General features: G+C 47.3%; 1 long non-coding RNA gene across 6 annotated transcripts in view; it reads left to right on the top strand.

The window, feature by feature from the left end:
* The window catches only part of LOC108528735 (uncharacterized), a 283,673-nt gene that overhangs the window by 192,595 nt on the left and 72,489 nt on the right, over positions 1-18,589 (top strand). For all 6 annotated transcript variants that reach the window (XR_001885281.1, XR_001885285.1, XR_001885277.1 and 3 more), the window contains one exon: positions 4,198-4,326. This is a non-coding gene — a long non-coding RNA (uncharacterized LOC108528735). The remainder of the gene's footprint in view (positions 1-4,197; positions 4,327-18,589) is intronic.

Raw genomic sequence — 18,589 nt, 5'->3', positions numbered from 1 at the left:
CCCCTCCCCTTCCCTTCCCTTCCCTTCCCTTCCCTTCCCTTTCTTTTTGACAGATTCTCACTCTGTCACCCAGGCAAGAGTGCAGTGGTGTAATCTCGGCTCACTGCAACTTCTGCCACCCAGCTTCCAGTGATTCTCCTGCCTCAGCCTCCTGAGTAGCTGGGATTACAGGTGTCTGCCACCACCCCTGGCTAATTTTTGTAGTTTTAGCAGAGACAGGGTTTCACCATCTTGGCCTGGCTGGTTTTGAACTCCTGACCTCATGATCCTCCCCTCTCAGCCTCCCAAAGTGTTGGGATTACAGGCATGAGCCACCGCGCCCAACCTTCCAGGCTGGTTTCGATCTTCTCTCCTCAAACAATCCTCCTGCCTAAGTCTCCCAAAGTGCTGGGATTACAGGTGTGAGCCACCGTGCCTGACTGAGTAGCTGCTTTTTTTTTTTTTTTTTTTTTTTAAATCCTTGATTTACAGATGAAGACCAGAGAGGCTTGACTGACTTCCCATGTTGACACAGTTCCTAACTGGCGGGGACTGGCTCAGAGCTGGGCAGACTATGCACTTCCCACCCCGCCCTGCACCCCATGCTCAGCCTGCTGAATTTGATAGAATCTAGCAAGCGTTGGGGCCAGGTTCTGCTGACTCCCTGTGAGAAGCAGCATCTGTTTCTGTGTCCTTTTATGGGGCCTTCTCCAGAGGGAAAGAACATATCCCAAAGCTGGAGCTTGCACTCAGGAGCTTCCCAGGGAAAACAGTTCCGCTGTCTGCCATCTATAGCTCCTGAAGGTACCTTAGTCTACCTCCGTGGTCTATTTTCAGTGGGCGATGGTGTTTTGATGAGTTTTACATCATGAACCCAAGTGCTGTTGCTCATTTTGAAGCTTGTTCACTGTCTCCTGCCAAGTGGCCTAGGGCTTCTACCCTAGCCCTTGGTGGCTAGTCCTCGCTGCCTTCTGCCCACCCAGTTGGCCCCACTGCCTGAGCCACGTTCTGGTGGCATCCAAGGCCAGCAGCTGTGCAGGATGAGCCACCTTGCTGGTAGCAGAGCTGGTGATTAGTCAGTGTTGTGTGTTATACCCTGGGTCTCTCCGTCTTTCCAACAGAGACCTACCTTACATGTGGGACTGCCTGTCCTTGTTCAGGTTACCTAGCCCCTGTGCAATTCACCTTCCGGTTGGAGAAGGAAGATAATACAGCCCTGCCTCTTGGCCTGTGGAGAGGAATGGATGATCTGAAACTGTGGCATGCTTGATATTCTGCTGGCAGAGGAGAACAGATGTTAACACAGAACACACCTCTGTCCCGAACCTCCTGGGAGCCTCGGAGATCCTGAGTCTGCCTGGCCTTGGCACTCAGGCTCTTCAGACATCAGAGGACAGCATTGGGCCCAGCATGATTTTCTGCAGTCCCAGGCAACATCAGGGAAGTGTTGTCAGTGTCCTTAGAAAGCCCATGGCTTGCTTGGCCACATCAGGTGCAGGTACCTCAGTCAATGACACAGCAGGTGGATATCCCATCCTTGAGAACTGTGTCAGGTAAAAGGATAGCCAAAGGGACTGGGGGCAGCCACCTGTCCCTTCAGTCCCAGGCTCCAGCACCTCCCATCAGACCTTCCTCTTCACTCCCTGCTTCTCCCACCAATTATTGGCATTGGCATATTTCTGAGCAAGTTCTCTCCTAGTGGCCTGTCACTCTGTGGGTGGGAAGTGACCCCCTGTTAAGCAGGTTCAGCATTTTCAGGTGGGGCTATGACCTTCTGCTTTGCACTGGGCTGCAAACACCCTGGTCTGCCCAGGATTCTTGGCAGCTCCTGGGAGAAGCTTAGAAATTTTAATTTCTTTAATTTCCATGGAACATTGTTTTGTGTGTGTGGCTAAAACATTAATTAAAACGTTAATCAGTTTGGCTGCCTTGGAAAAAGGGTCTTTTTTCTGCAGGAGCCAACATGCTGGGTTATTGCAATCCCCTCTTCCCAGCCCCTGGGAGGGAGGAGAGGACATCAACTTGCAAACCAACACTTCAGCCCTGTATTTGTGGATTTGTCTCTTGGTGTCAGGCAGCCTCCTTAGCTCCTCTGAACTTTAGTTTCCACATCTGTAAAATGGGAAGAAAGGTTAAGTCTGTCTCCTGACTTCTTGGGGATTCTGTGTATGTGTGTTCAGTGAGGTCCCAGGAGAATAGTCCTTAGTGAAATGTCCTCTACAGAATTTGCCAGTAAAGGCGCTGTTGTTGTAATTAGCTGGATTTCCTTGGTAGTTTACAGAGTGCCTCTTTTACGCACTGTCTCATTTAATCCTGTCAGCGCACCTGGCAGACGGGTAATGTTTGAATCCACTCTTTTTCACAGATGAGTACACTGGGAAGGGAGGGTGGCAGCCAGGCCTGGAGCTAAGAACCTTTGACTGAAGCCCCAGGCTTTGGCCCAATCTCACTGCCTTCATTTGTTCCCTTGGCCCCATGTGCTGAGCCCCTACACTACGTCACTGTGGTGAGATAGAGAGAGGGGAGGCCTTTCCATTTCCTCTTGGGAGGAGAGGAGGAAGTTAAGTTTCTAGCATTTGCCTAAGTGGTACTAATAAAAGCTGACATGTCTATGGGCTTATAATATCCAGAGACAAGTGCTAAACTCTGCAAAGATTCTCACTTAACACCAGGAACAAGCCTCTAAGATGAGAAACTGAGGCTCAGAGAGCTCAAGTTTGAGTACTTGTTCAGGGTCCTAAAAAGTCTCTTTAGGTAGTAGAACTGGGATGCCAGCCCAGGAAGCCTGAGAAGAGGCCACCATCAACCAGGAGGCTGTGCCTCTGCTCTTTTTGGGTAATGAAGCAAATGCATTTTGACAATAAGGCTAAAAGTGCTTTCCCAGTCACAATGCCTGAGGCGTGTGGGAGGCTGCTCACTGGGGAGCCCAGAGGCGCTGAGGACAGCATCTTTCTGCGTGCCTAGCTAGTCAAGGGGACTTTTCAGGGTAAGGGGGAATTCACTTTGCTGCTGGGAACTGGACTCTAAGTGCAGGATGCGTTAAGCCAGCACTGAATGGGAGGAGGCGAGGACTCTGAGGCTTGCAGAACCATTGCAGGCCTGTCCGTGATACCAACACATCTAAGGAAGGAATATGACAGACAACCAGAGGGCCTCAGAGAAGACACTTATGGCCAAGTTGTTCCTCGGGGAGAGATGAGGAAATCCAAGTGGGGAATACAAGCCCCCCACCCTCTGTTCTTGCCTGTGGGGCAAGGATGTTTCACCAGCTATTCCAGAGTTGAGAGCAAATTCCCCTTCAGAACTTTGCAGGGTTCTTTATTCTGAGTCTGCGCTGACTAAGCTTCATCTCATTCACAATTTGGCTGCCAAAGAATAGGGGGTTGGGGGCCTGAAAAGGGAAAAGGGCACCCTATTGTAAATGTATGAATGGGGTGTTCTGTGGGGGCCACCCCGGAGCATCACGGTTCTTGGAAGGACAGGAGAAGGTCAGTGCCTGAACCCCCAGGCTGAGTACGAGGCGCTGCTTCAGGGTAGCGTAGAAGGGTGGCTCCTGGACCTCATTCTCCACACTGTCCCACCCCTTTTGACCACCTCATCTAGCCATCCTGATGATCAGTTAAGAATCTGTGGTGGGGCTACATTTTTTTGTTTCCTGAATAATGCATGAGGTCCACGGAACACATGTTACCAGATGACAGTGTTGGGCTCAGATAAAACTTACGACAATGTTAATCTGATGCAGCCTCCATGGCTCACAGGATCCCCACTGTGTGTGAAATGGGCTGGGCACCCAGGGACTGGCCATTCTCAGAATGAAGTTATTGGGTATGTTTCTTATTCATCTCTACCTAGTTTTCTTGGAAGAAGGTGAATGAAAACGCTATAGTAGGGGAGGGAAACATGATTAATGGGTAGGGGCTTATGAGTCAGAAAGATTCAACCATCACTTCTGGCCTGGCTGCCTGTGTGACTTCAGAAATGGGGGATATCAAAACCGATCTCATAGGATTAAATGGTTTAATGTATATAAAATGCCTAACACAGTGCTTGGCACATAAACATTGCTCATTAAATGTCTTCTCCTTCTTGTGCTCCTCATTCAGCATATAGTAAATATGCAGTCTTTATCTTTTAAATGAATGAAACATCTCATTACCAAATCTATTCAAGGTAAATATTAATATTAATATGTATCCTTTTTTTATGTGTTTCTAGAATCCTGTTACACCTGAGATTTAGACACTTTTAATCTGAAAAAAACATATCCCTTCAGCACGCTGGATGGACTTGAGAACTGTCCTTACCTGAAATAAAGCTGGAGTATTTTGAGATTGGAGAATTAAGGTAAGGGACTTCATCCTCCTGATCCTTGTGAAACCAAAAATAGCTTTTGGAGTTGATGATCTCTTGCAGCACAACCTGGGTTGTGGTTCTTGACCTCTCAGCGTGCCTTCCTGTGCCACTCCAGTGTGCTTGGGAAGCTGGCTCCCCATAACCTCACCTTGACCTGGTTCTCAGAGTCTAGTCCACTTATTCATTGTGCCTAGGAAGCTCTCCCTCTATCCCGAGTGGAGGGAGGAGCCCACCATCTCCTAGTGAATGCCCCACTTGTAGCAGAAGCTGCAGGATGCTCCAGCTGTCCTGCGAAAACATGTGGAGACAGCCTTGGGGAAAAGAGGAAAAGGTAGGGTGAGGGTTGTGTAGTCAGATTGACAAACACCTTCGGGACATCCAGAACATGAGCTCTTCCTCCTTTCCCAGCCAACCTGTGCTTCCTCCTTTCACCTCCTTGAATTTCATGCTCCTTCCACACTAAGGCTGAGGGTGCAGGGGGTAAAGGGTTAGAGGTTAAGACTGAGCGCTTCAGTAGACTTGGGTTTTCTTGGTTTTGCTGCTTGCCTCCCTTTGGACAAGTCACTCGGCCTCTCAAAGCCTTGGTCTCCTCATTAGTAAAATAGGGATGGTATTAGTGCCTACCTCATGAAAATATTGCATGTGTTGAATGAGATATTGGAGAAAAACAGCTTATAGCATGCTGCCTTGCACTGAGAAAGAAATGCTCCAAAATACAAGAGAGTTTTTGCAAGTTATTCATCAATCATGCCATTTAGAATTCCTTCCATGTACCAGGTTATTTTGAAGTCCTTCATTTGCTGTCCCCCCAGCCTTTCACCTATCACCAAGTCAGCCTGGGAAACAGCTGTGAATCACCTTCCCAGTTGTGCCCAGCCCCTCACCCAAAGCAGAGTTGATTACTTCCTCCACTGGACAGCAGCGGGCAAGTGATGACATGGCTCCATTATACCATGGCTACTGCACTGGGTTGAAATGTCCCTTGCCCCTTCCCCTGCCCGTTCCCCCTATTGCTGGTGAAATTGCTCAGAGCAAGGACTGTCTTACACATCCCAAGATCTGGCATAATGCCTGACCCAGGGTGAAAGAACAAATGAATAAGTAATTGAAAGGAGAGGGAAAAAGAGACAGAGAAATAACTAAAAGAAGAAAGTTTTTTAAAGGTTCAGAGGAAAGAATGAGGTCAGTTGCAATTTTTTTTTTAAGTAAGATGTTGGAAAGAATAAACGACACGATGAAAAGGAAACTGACGTGATTCCTATCATGAATTTGAAAGTTATGCAAGGGTGGAAAGGTGGGTGAGAAGGTATGGACTGGTGAGAAGACAGAGAAGTCAGAACTGAGAACATAGCAGAGAATTGTACTCCTGTTCTGCTACATATATCATCTTTTGTATCGTGCCTTAAATTTTCAAAAGCGCATTTGCATTTCAAATCTGCTGTGATAGTCAGTATTCTTGTGGTGGGCAGAGGTGAAGAGCATGAGGCCTTGCCCTTCAGTCAGGTGGGGAGACTGGCACACATACGATACTCCATACTCACTAGGTGTATATAAGGATGGTGGAGGGGACTTTCTCCATGCAGGGAGACTTCCTGGAGCAGGTGCTGCCTCTTGTGGCTCTTGAAAGATGCTTGTGCATAAAGTATACTGGGAGCCAAGCTGCTGTTTAGCAAGTAAAAATCCTTTCCGTTGTTTAGAGCTAAGCACCTTTGTGCATTCATATTATGCATTCATTTTCATTTCATTGTTGAATTTCTCACTTCTGCTACTACAATGTCTACAGCTGACAAGCCTTCCTTGGGAGCCCCACGCAGCTTTTTTTTTTTTTTTTTTTTTTTTTTTTGAGATGGAATCTTGCTCTGTCGCCCAGGCTGAAGTGCAGTGGCACAATCTCAGCTCACTGCAAGCTCCACCTTCCGGGTTCAAGCCATTCTCTTGCCTCAGCCTCCCGAGTAACTGGGACTTCAGGCGCCCCTCACCACGCCCGGCTAATTTTTTTGTATTTTTATTAGAGATGGGGTTTCACCATGTTAGGCAGGATGGTCTCGATCTTCTGACCTCGTGATCCACCCATCTCGGCCTTGTAGCTCTTTTTGATCCTTAGGGACAGTCATTGAATTATGTCTTGGGAGCCGATGCTGCTGATGCAGGCTTAGGGAGCAGGAGAGCGTACAGGGGCAGCAGCCTTTCCAGCTGATCCCCACGCCCTGTTGCACCTGGAGGGCTGGAATAAGCTAGTCACATATTGGGGAAAAAGGCTGATGGGACCTCAGTCATNTTTTTTTTTTTTTTTTTGAGATGGAATCTTGCTCTGTCGCCCAGGCTGAAGTGCAGTGGCACAATCTCAGCTCACTGCAAGCTCCACCTTCCGGGTTCAAGCCATTCTCTTGCCTCAGCCTCCCGAGTAACTGGGACTTCAGGCGCCCCTCACCACGCCCGGCTAATTTTTTTGTATTTTATTAGAGATGGGGTTTCACCATGTTAGGCAGGATGGTCTCGATCTTCTGACCTCGTGATCCACCCATCTCGGCCTTGTAGCTCTTTTGATCCTTAGGGACAGTCATTGAATTATGTCTTGGGAGCCGATGCTGCTGATGCAGGCTTAGGGAGCAGGAGAGCGTACAGGGGCAGCAGCCTTTCCAGCTGATCCCCACGCCCTGTTGCACCTGGAGGGCTGGAATAAGCTAGTCACATATTGGGGAAAAAGGCTGATGGGACCTCAGTCATGTGGCAGAGAATCTGAAAGCCAAAAGCTTGGCAGGTCTGTCTCTGGGTGGGGTGACGGAGAGACATTTCCCTAGAATTCAGCTGCTGGGAGCAGAAAGACAGAGCAGGGGCAAGTGCTGGGTTTCTGAGGCCTGTAGTCCTGAGCACAGCCTCAGGCAGTCTGTTCTATGACAGAACCTGAAGAAAGGCCCAGGCATTTGCGTCTGTGCCCGCAGTTCTACTTGTCCTAAAGGCACTTCTCGCACTGGGAGCCTGCCTGTCTGGACCTGCCTAGAAATCAGCCTGGCTGGGACGCACACCAATTGGAGGGCATCCTCACCTTTCCCACCCATGAGTCAGGACTGCTGCCTGCCATGCAGCAAAGGCACCAGGAACAGAGTCAGACACTTAGGGTCTACCCCAGGCTCCACCTACCACTGCCTATGTGACTCTAGGCGAGTCTTTTACAGCTTGTCAAACTTCTTTCTTAAAAAAAAAAAAAAAAAAAAAAAAAATCTTGCCAGGCACCGTGGCTCATGCCTGTAATTCCAGCATTTTGGGAGGCTGAGGTGGGCGGATCACTTGAGTCCAGGAGTTTGAGACCAGCCTGGCCAGCATAGTGAAACCCTGTTGCTATTAAAAATACAAAAATTAGCTGAGCATGGTGGCACACACCTGTAATCCCAGCTACTTGGGAGGCTTAGGCACAAGAGTCACTTGAAACCAGGAGGCAGAGGTTGCAGTTAGCCAAGATTGCACCACTACACTCCAGCCTAGGCGACAGAGCAAGACTGTCTCAAAACACACATAAAATTTTAAAAAAAAATTTTTTTAAAGACAGGGACTTTGCTTAAGCCCAGGCTAGCCTCCAATTCCTGGGCTTAAGCGATCCTCCCACCTCAGCCTCCTGAGTAGCTAGTACTACAGGCACACACCACACACCCAGCCAGACTTCAGTTTTCCCAGCCACATCATGGACCAGAAGCCACTTGGTCTGCTTGTGAGGATGACAGAACCTTGCCCGAGGAAATGGGCAATGAATGGGAGTCTGTTTGTTTCTCCTTCCAGCTCCTGACCTGTCCAGCTCCTGACCTCTCTAGCTCCTGACCCTCTCCGTGTCATTCTTGCTCACCGCTGGCCCCACTCCCTGGATATGCAGACAGGATGGGCTTCTTCCCTTTAGACCCTCACTTGCTCTTTTGGACTCCTCTCCTGGCCTTGCCTGCCCCTGGTGTCATCTGCTGGCTCCTTGCCTGATACTACCACACTGGCCATGCTGGCCCTCTGGCCTTTGTTGACACCGCATCAGCAGGCTCCGGCTTCCCTGTCAAGGGATACAAGCCGGCACCAGTCTTTGGCCACAAGGCATGTGTGTAAAGATTGCTTCCTGTACTTGATGTCCACAGGATTTTAAACAACTCTCGGCCCACTCGGAACTCTACACTTGAAACAGAAACATCTTCTCAAAACACCTTTGGTATTGGCCCATTTCTCTATTACTGTTTCTTGTGGTTTCATATTGAGGTTTTTGGTGCATTGCAATTGCGCTGGAGTTTATTTTTAGTAGTAAAGACAGAGTTCAATTAATGTCAAAACATGAGGGTAATTGCAGAGGAAGGATTAGTAAGTCTAGGGGAAAATGTGCCTAATTTTTTTTTCTTCTGATAACATCTTTCACTGATCATACACCGTCACACCCACAGATACGGAGCTTCCTCTATGATGCCTGTAATGAGCTAGGCCCAAGCGGGGAGCAGTGGCTGTGGCTGTGCCAAGCCCTGAAAATGAAAGCATTTCTGAGTGTCTTTCAGTCCAGCTCACATAGCAGCCAGCCACACAGGTGACCACCCTCTGCAGCTGTCACTCTGGGTGTTGATTATCATTATGGTTTTGAGGAAAGGCTGGGCTTTGGCATAGTCAATTCTGATCCTCTCCCTGGGGGCATTTCTTCTGTCTCCAGAAGCAGCATTTCACTTTCCTGAACATCAGCTCTCCTCCCCTGGATTGCAGCGTCTGGGTCTTGTTCTCTGTCTGCTTCCAGCTTTTGGCATTTTGACAGCACATACGACATGCTTGGAGAACGTTTTCTTGGGTTGAGTGAATTCAGGACACTGACTTGGGGCTGGAAAGGCAAAGTGAGGAAGAAAGTATTCCCCCTTCAGAAGCTCCCCAGTCTGTCTTGAGAAACAAAGGCAGCCCTGTCATCTCTCCAGGACTTTACAGTTTATAAAGTGATTGCTCATCCTTTCTCCTTTCTTGTAATGCACAAATATCAAACAAGAACCTGCAGTGTGCGACTGTGCAGGGTGCCTGTGCTTGGAATAAAGGAGAAAAGCTGCTGTGCTTTCTCTGAAGGAAATCACAGGGGGTGAAGCCAGCTTCGTGATCCCAGAATTTCACAGATGAGGGGACTGGAGGCTTGGAGCAATTGCATTGCTTGAGATCCCCCCTGCTCGTGGATGGTGGCTCTCAAATCAGTACATGAGTCTTCTGAATCCCTTAAACCTGCCCTGTGCCCGCTTGTTCTCCCGGCACATTCTCTGTACTCTCTCGTGCTGCTCCTCACCCCCTCTCCATACATCTCTACTTCACCACCATTGTTCTCTGCCCACTCCTAGCCCCTTCTTTCGTCTCTGTTTCTTCTGAAGATGAGGATCTTTCTCTCTACAGTGCCTTTTTTGGGAAGGGATCTGCTGATAGGGGGATGTGTTTGGGAACATGGTCTCTCCAACTTTCCCTGGGAGCAGAGCCTTGGGTCTCACAGAACCCACCTCCCCAGCACCTTGTGTGGTGACTGGAAGGAGGTAGCCATTCCCTCGTGTCCTCTCTGCCCTTAACCACTTTCCTGCTATGAGTCAGGTGCTGAGATAGACTATGAGGAGTAAACAGAGTGGATAAAAAAAGAGCTTTATCCTTCTTTAAAGTCTTTAAAATATACAGGTGTATTAGTCAGAGTTTTCCGGAGAAACAGGACCAATGGAAGATGAAGATCGATGCATATCCATGTCTATATCGATATCGACTTTGATATTTATATCTATATCTAGGAGATTTATTTATTATAAGGTATTGGCTCTTGCAATTATGGAGCCTGAGGGGTTCTGTGATTTGCCACCTGCAAGCTGGAGACCTAGGAAAGCAGCTGTTGTCTCAGAAAGGGCAGAGGGCTGGAGAGCCTGTGGTGTAGATTCCAGTCTGGGTTCGAAGGCCTGAGAATCAGGAGTGCCAAGGGCAGGAGAAGATCGATGTCCCAGCACAAGCAATCAGGCAGGGATGAAATCCAACCTTCTTGTGCCTTTCTGTCCTATTCAGGTCATCAGTGGGCTGAGTGAGGCCCACCCCGCATTGGAGAGGACCATCTGCTTTACTCAGTCTCCTGGTTGAAATGATAACCTCATCTGGACATACTCAGAAATGCTGTTTAACCAGCTCTCTGGAAATCCTGTGGACCAGTGAAGTTGACACACACAATTAACTATCACACTGCAGAGACAGTCTATTTTCCTGTATTTACTGGGTAACGTGCATCTCAGCTCACCAGGCTGGTTTCACTGCCTTGGCCCAAAGCTGCCCTTTGAGTGTTGATCCCCAGCTGACCCCTTTGATCCTTCACAGCCCCATCTTTAAAACAAGGACTACGAATCAAGTGACTGTAAGAGCCTCTCTTCTCCTGTTCTGATTGTATCCTGGCTTCGAGTGTTTGCCTAAGCTGAACCCAATTGATCGTTGTCATTCTTTGTCTCTTTCTTGCTCAGACATCAGTTAGGTATTTATTGAACACCCTGCGTTCACAGCATCCGGCTCCTGAGACTAGAGACAGCTCTTGACTCCTGGTTTTGCTCTTTGCAACCTACGGGACCGCTTTCCTTTTAAGATACACCCCTCACATTATAGGAATGTATCTAATTGTTTGTTCATTTCCTTAATTGTGCATTATATCAGTCCATCAGTCAGTTTTCCTCCTGAAATATGCTAAGTATTGAGAATTATAATAGATAGTATTAAGCGCCACTAATAAAGTGCTATCCTTTTAGTAGTAGTAGTGTTTGCGGTGATGGTCGTGTTAGTACTAGTAGTAATCAAGATGGCTATGAAGAGACTACTTCTAATCTACCAGTAATCATGGTAAAAATAGTAATAGCTCAAATGCATTATTCATGGTGTTTCAAGCACTTTACATTATATTATCTCATTTACTCTTCACAACCTGTGAGGAAATGGAGATGATTATGTAATATGCTCAAGTTTGCAAATGAAGGCATCTTCCTGCGGAATGTTCTGGGCTTTTGCATAATTTCAAAATTTCTTTTTTTTTTTTTTTAACTTAAGGTTGATGTTTAGAAACTTTTACTAGTGAGAGGACCATTTGCTAAATCTGTATAAGTGCTACACATTTGGGTATCTCCATCCTAACATACCTCTTATTGCCATTCTCCGAAAGCAGACACCTTCTCCTCCCTCCCTCAAGGACCTCTGAGCTTGCACTCCAATTCCTCCCCCACACTCACCTTTCTCCTTTCTGTTCTTCTTGGGATCCAGGTTTATTTGAGGAGTTAGGAAAAGCTCCTCAGATATTTCCTTCAACTTTTGCTCCCCACGGTGACTATCTTACCCTGCTCCCATTAAACTCTGAACAATGTTATCAGCCTGAAAAATGGATTGGCATAAGTGTGTAATGTCGAAGCTGGGAGGGACTATGGCGGCCATCCAGCCCCCTGCTTTCAATTACACTTGAGGAAAATCGAATCCAAAGACCGGAAGCGGCCGGGCTTGGTGGCTCACTCCTATAATCCCAGCACTTTGGGAGGTTTTATTCTTAAATTTGTAACAGTAAATAACAGAACCTCCACCCAGCATCCAGGCCTCTCGTTCTCTCCCTCATTCCCAGGTATAGGCTGGGTTTCAGAAACCCTGCACCACATAGACCCTGGGCCTGAGTTGCTGTGAGTAATAATGACTCCGCCGGTAATTTGTGTCCTTTTGCTTGTAACTGTTTCCTTTTTAGTTTGGTCACCCTCCCAGAGCTGGATGCCACGGAGGCATACTCATTGTGGGATGCAGGGCATCCTACATCCTGCGGAATATTTTTTCCTCCAAAAATGAAACCTCGAAGTTAGGACATTGGCCTGTCCATGGACTGCACAACAACACTGAGCCTCAAGGACTCATATTGGCATTTTTCTTCTTTTGCAGAGCGTGGGCACCCTGGCTTCAAGCTCATGAGAAATCAGATCAGGACTTAATGTTGGGTTAAAGAAAAGTTTCATGAAGACAGAATCAAGAAAAAAAAAAAAAGAGAAACCAATCTAAGTGCCATCCTCCCTGAATTGCATCTTACCTGAGTCTTCAGCCGTTGCCCCCTGCTGCTGTGGGAGGAAACGGGAAAGTGACTGGCCATGGGGACAGGGGTAGGGGAGTGTGAGGGTTAGTGGTAGTAGGGAGGTAGCACTTCTGTGAAGCCGGAAAGGAGACCTGAGCCCGGCTGTCTGCTTTGCTGCTTGCTAGCCCTCTGGCTGGGAGGAAGGCTCTTGGCCCTTGCGAGCCTCGGTTTCCTCTGCAGAGTGGGCTGTTCTGAGGACTGGCTGACATTGCTGTCCATCACTCTTCCAGGACCCTGAGGATTCCAGCCCTACCCATGGGCACTGAACTGAACGTTCACTAGTCATTTGGTTCTGTTTTTTTTTTTTTTTTAAAGGAGTTTCACTCTTGTTGCCCAGGCTGCAGTGCAATGGCGTTATCTCAGCTCACCACAATGTCTGCCTCCCGGGGTCACGTAATTCTCCCCAGTAGCTGGGATTACAGGCATGCGCCACCACATCTGGCTAATTTTGTATTTTTAGTAGAAACAGGGTTTCTCCATGTTGGTCAGGCTGGTCTCAAACTCCCGACCTCAGGTGATCCGCCTGCCTCAGGCTCCCAAAGTGCTGGGATTATAGGAGTGAGCCACTGAGCCCAGCTGCTTCTGGTCTTTGGATTCGATTTTCCTCAAGTGTCATTAAAAGCAGGGGGCTGGATGGCCGCTGTAGTCCCTCCCAGCTTCAACATTACACATTTATGCCAATTCATTTTTCAGGCTGATAACATTGTTCAGAGTTTAATGGGAGCAGGGTAAGATAGTCACCGTGGGGAGCAAAAGTTGAAGGAAATATTCTAGATGTCATGATTTTTTACCTGTAGCCCCTCTGCTTCCACACCCTTGTGCACATCCTCCAGACACTTTTAAAAAATAAACTCTATTTTCAGAAGAGTTTAGATTTACAGGAGAATTGTGAAAATGGTTCAAAAAGTTCCCATATACCTCGCTCCCAGTTTTCCCTCTTACTAATGCTTTGCATTAGTGTGGCACATTTGTCACAGTTAATGGACCAATACGGATACATTATTGTTTACTGAAGTTGAAGCATTATTTTAGTTTTTACCTAGTGTCCTTCTTCTGGTCCAGGGTCCCATCTGGGGTCCCACATCACATTTAATGATCATGTCTTCTTAGGCCCCTATGGGCCTCGGCGCTTTCTCAGACTCTCCTGGTTTTTGAAGACCTTGACAGTTTTGAGTTTTGATGACCAGTTTTGACTGGTCAGGTATTTCATCGAACGTACCTCTGTTAGGGTTGTCTGATTCCTGTTATCATTAGATTGGGGTTATGGAGGAAGGCCACAAAGGTAAAGTTCCGCTTTTAAGAAATCAAGGGCAGGCACCATCAGCATGACCCATCACTGATGTCGACTTAATGTTGACTGATGTTCTTTCTTAACTCCCTTTTTATATTAGACTCTTCAGAAGAAAGTCACTGTGCATAGCCATCCCCTAAGAAGAGGGCATTCCTGCTCTTCCTTCTCCATGGCTAGGGGATCTACATGAACTATTCAGACTTTTTCTACCTATTTAGACTTTTTTTACTTTAACTCCTCTCTCCTATTTATTTATTTATATATCAGTATGGACTTGCAGGTATTTATTTTATAATTTTTAATTTATCTGGGTTATAATCCATTATGATTTTATTTTGTTGCTCATAGTTTTTCTTTCTTGGTTATTGGGAACTCTTCAGTTACTTCTTGTGTCCATTTGACATACTTTCTTATTATGGGTGTCTCTCTTTTCTTTCTCTCTCTCTTTCTTTCTTTCTTTCTTTCTTTCTTTCTTTCTTTCTTTCTTTCTTTCTTCCTTCCTTCCTTCCTTCCTTCCTTCCTTCCTTCCTTCCTTCCTTCCCTCCTTCTTTTTTCTTTTCTTCTTTCTTTCTTTCTTCCTTCCCTCCTTCTTTTACTTTTCTTTCCTTTCTTTCTTTCTTTTCTTTCATCTCCTTCCTTCCTTCCTTTTCTTCCTTTCTTTCCCTTCCATCCTTTCCTCCCTCCTCCTTTCTTCTTTCTTTCTTTCTCTTTCTTTCTTTCTTTTCTTGTCCTTCCTTTTCTTCCTTTCTTTTCCTTCTTTCCTTCCTTTCTTCCTTTCTTCTGTCCTCTCCTCCTCCTCTCCTTCCTTCCTTCTTTCCTTCCTTCCTTTCTTCCTTCGTTCCTTCCTTCCCTCCTTCCTTCCCTCCCTTTTTCTTTCTTTCTTTCTTTCTTTCTTTCTTTCTTTCTTTCTTTCTTTCTTTCTTTCTTTCTTTTTCTTTCTTTTCTTTCTTTCTTTCTCTTTGTTTCTCTCTCTCTCTCTTTCTTTTTTGGAACATCCATACTTTCTGGCACTATAAGATGCTTAGGGCTTATCTTGTTTATTTCCAGCCCCAGTTATACAATCAGCCATTTCTTCAAGGATCCCCTGTCATTTTATTGGAGAAAGGACTTAGAATCCAAGATCTGGGTGCTAGATGTGCTTGAGGTGTAATTTCCTCCAGATCTTCTCAACTGACAGAGCAGTGAAATATATGTGTGTAGGGAGGATGGGGAGAACAATTTTTTAATATATATATGAATACTTATCTGGCAGGGGAGATACCATGATCACGAAGGTGGTTTCCCAGGGTGAGGCCTATCCATTGCACTCCAGCTGTGCTGACCCCTGTGATTCCCCCAAATGTGGGAGACTTGACTGCATAATTTGTGGTAATGGGGGACTGCTTTTGCACTCTCCCCTGTAAAAAATTTTAAAAATAATTACATACATAAATAAATGTGTGTATATGAATCCATGTGGATGCATGTATGTGTAAATATTTCTCCAGGTATCCATCTTATCTATGTAAAGCTAACTATGAGTTCATACTGCTGTCTCCAACTCTAATTCATTATCACATTTCACCCATTTTTTGTTTGTTTGTTTTTTTGGAATGGAGTCTCACACTTTTGCCCAAGCTGGAGTGTAGTGGTGTGATTTCGGCTCACTGCAACCTCCCTCTCCCAGGTTCAAGCGATTCTCCTGCCTCAGCCTCCCGAGTAGCTGGGATTACAGGTGCACACCATCACACCTGGCTAATTTGTATACTTGTAGTAGAAATGGGGTTTCACCATATTGGCCAGGCTGGTTTCGACCTCCTGACCTCAGGAGATCCAACCACTTTAGCCTCCCAAAGTGCTGGGATTACAGGCATGAGTCACCACGCCCGGCCTCCATCCACTTTTAACAAACTTGTTTTTTTTGCCCACATTGATTGATAAAAGAAGGTAATGAACGGAGACATTGGAAAGTTCACGTGGGGCAAGAGCAGTGGGCTGAGAACATTGGACTTTTCCCTATGGTCAGTGTGGCCTCATTCAACAAAAATCAAGATGAGTCAGATGCATGTAGAAAGAGACTCCGAAATGTGTACTGCCTAGATGTTTGCAAACCCTGACACTGTGATATGTTCACAGGCCTTTGGATGTGTCTCTATCTGGGCTCCATGTGCCCTTTCTGCTTTCTGGACTATCCTGTTCAGCTTCTGTCCTCCTACTGGCAGCCTTTCCTGCTTCCCTTTCCCTCCCATGCCACTCCCACTCCATACAACCTCTTCCCCTGCACACTGCTCCTAGAACCCCTGGGCTAGCCCCGTCAGGATTGTCCCTGCCTTCCTGGGACCTGAGGCACACAGAATGAGGATGAAAGTGTTGACATATCGTGTAGAATCCCCCACCTGACTTCTTTCTCAGCCAGGCGTCCCAAACTCAGTTGTCTACAGAGGCCAGACAGGCAATGAAAATAAGTGACATGGGCCTCCTGGGCAGTCAGGAGGGCTTGGTGCAGAACTGGAAGCACCAGAAGTAACGAAGAGCCAGGAGATCAGGCCAGCACCTGCTCTGAGTGGTCAGGCACCTCCCTGGTTGCTTAGCAAGTCAGTTGTTGAGAAGTGTTTTGACTATGGTCCTTGTGTATGCCCAGTATAAAGGGGGCAATGACCAGTCTATGGCCGCTGCTTATGGCCCTGAAAGTCTGCAGACCCAGAGTGGCCAGACCTGGTTGTTCAAAGGAAAACTGGCAGGTGGGAAGGACAGAGGGCCTTGCCCCTTCCCATTTGCCTCCTGTGCCTGACAGTGTCACCGTAGCAATACTTTCCTGGCAGCAGCACTTTGTCCCATAGCAATAGTTGATGTAGTGTATAGGGCTTTTGTTGTTCTTGTTTATTCCCATACCTGGAACCAGTTGTGTTGTGCTACTAACAGAGATGACAGCCCAGCCTGGAGCTCTGCAAGGTCCTCCAGGCTTCTTACTTCTGATCATCCCACCCGCAGATCCCATCCCCAAAGGGATGTACTTGCTTTATGCAGCTGCTGCTTCTCCCAGACCTCATTGTCCCCCTTGTGCCTTTTCCATGTTCAATACATGGTTTGTTTTTTATCTGAAATTCTACCCGTTAAAACATCTGGTATGTTTCCTCTTCTCTTGCGAGGTGTATTTCTGTATTTCCTACCTTTGCGTCCTCTGCTCGATTCAACTTGAAGCAGGTTTCCAAGCTCATCACTTGGAGGCCCAGGGCATTGCCACTGCCCCCCACCCCACCGCCCTCCGCCCACCTGCAGGCCTGTGCCAGGAAGCCCTGTGTGCTGTCTGCACTCCATTTTGCTGCTTGTCCACAACAGTCAACCATGACTGCTCCTGAGGGGCTCGCCAGCAGCCCTGTTTCCCAGCCTGCTGTGCGTAAGGTGACGCTTCGGGTTTTCCACAGTGAACAATGGTTCCCAGAGTGGGCAGGACTCCCTGGTGTCTGCAAGGGTGTGTGACCGTGCAGGGTGGAAACAACCTTGTCAAAATAAACCAGGGCAGTGCTGAGGGGGGAAGTGAGGCTGGCTGGGGGGAAATGTGGGCTGAGTGCTGCTTGGGGGGTTTCCTCTGCACCGGTGCCCGGCCGCTCAAGGGTCCCAGAAGTCAGAGGCTGACACACTTCCTGTAACCCTTTCAGACTCGCCATTAGCCCCCACCAGATCAGGAATCTGTTTTCCCTTGTTCACCTTGAGCCACTCACAGAGTGGGAAAGGTTTGCCTATAGAATGAAAACAATCCTCCTTCCATCATTTCCCCTTTGCTCCTGTGTTCGTCCATTTGGGCTGCTGTAACAAAATACCATAAACTGGGTGGTTTACAGACAACACAAATTTATTTCTCACAGTTCTTAAGGCTAAAAGTCCAAGATCAGTGCGCTGGGAGATTTGGTTGTGGTGAGAACCTGCTTCCTGGTTCAGTGTCTTCTTACTGCGTCCTCATATGGAGGAAGGGGCGAGAAAGCTTTCTGGAGCCTCTTTTGTCAATGCACTAACCCCATTCATGAGGACTCCACGCTCATGCCTCCCAAAGGCCCTACCTCCAAATCCCATCACCTTGAGGGTTAGAATTTCAACTGTGAATTTTGGGGAGACACCTACATTCAGACTGTGGCAGTTCCCCGGCACAATCCTGCTCGACCGAACTCACCTTCCTGACCAGGCACGTCAACAATCTTTCTGTCCCTCTGATGCCAGAACTTTATGTTTCGGAGGGTGAAACCTGAGCGATTAATTCACAATGTTCCTTGGGATTTCTCTGTGATTGTTGACTGCATAAATGAGTGAAAGACCTGGATAATCCCTAACAGGTGCCTGAGACTCACATCAGCCCTGGGTGATTCCCCATGGCCAGGGGGCCACCTCAGTTCCCAGGGACCCGTGGGCATGATCATTATGATGAGCCACTACTATCCAATCTGGCCTCTGCACCTGTATGACATTTTCCTCCCATTGCTTTACATGTTACTCTTTCTTATTCAGTAGGATGTGCAGATTGGTCAGGGTGTATATTAGTTTCCTACAGCTGCTGTAACAAAGTACCACAAACTAGGCTGCTCAAAACAACAGAAATGTATTCTCTCATAGTTGTGGAAGCCAGAAGTCTGAAATCAAAGAGTTATGAGGGCTGTGTTCTCCCTGCAGATGCCCAGAAAAATCTTGTCTTTCTTTCTCCTGGCCTCTGCTGGTGGCTGGCCATCCTTGGTGCTCTTTGGCTTCTCATTGCATCATCCAAGTCTCTGCCTCCATCCTCCTGTGTCCTCTCCTGTGTGTTTGTGTCCAAATTTCACTCTTCTTAGAATTATATCTTCTGTAATCCAGCATGACCTCATCATAAGTCGATTACATCTGCAAAGACCCAATTTCCAAGTAAGGCACAT

The sequence above is a fragment of the Rhinopithecus bieti genome, unplaced genomic scaffold (assembly GCF_001698545.2).
Source record: "Rhinopithecus bieti isolate Rb0 unplaced genomic scaffold, ASM169854v2 scaffold_54, whole genome shotgun sequence".
In the NCBI taxonomy this organism is placed as follows: domain Eukaryota; kingdom Metazoa; phylum Chordata; class Mammalia; order Primates; family Cercopithecidae; genus Rhinopithecus; species Rhinopithecus bieti.
Note: the sequence above shows the minus strand (reverse complement) of the source record. Positions and strands in the feature narration are given on the sequence as shown.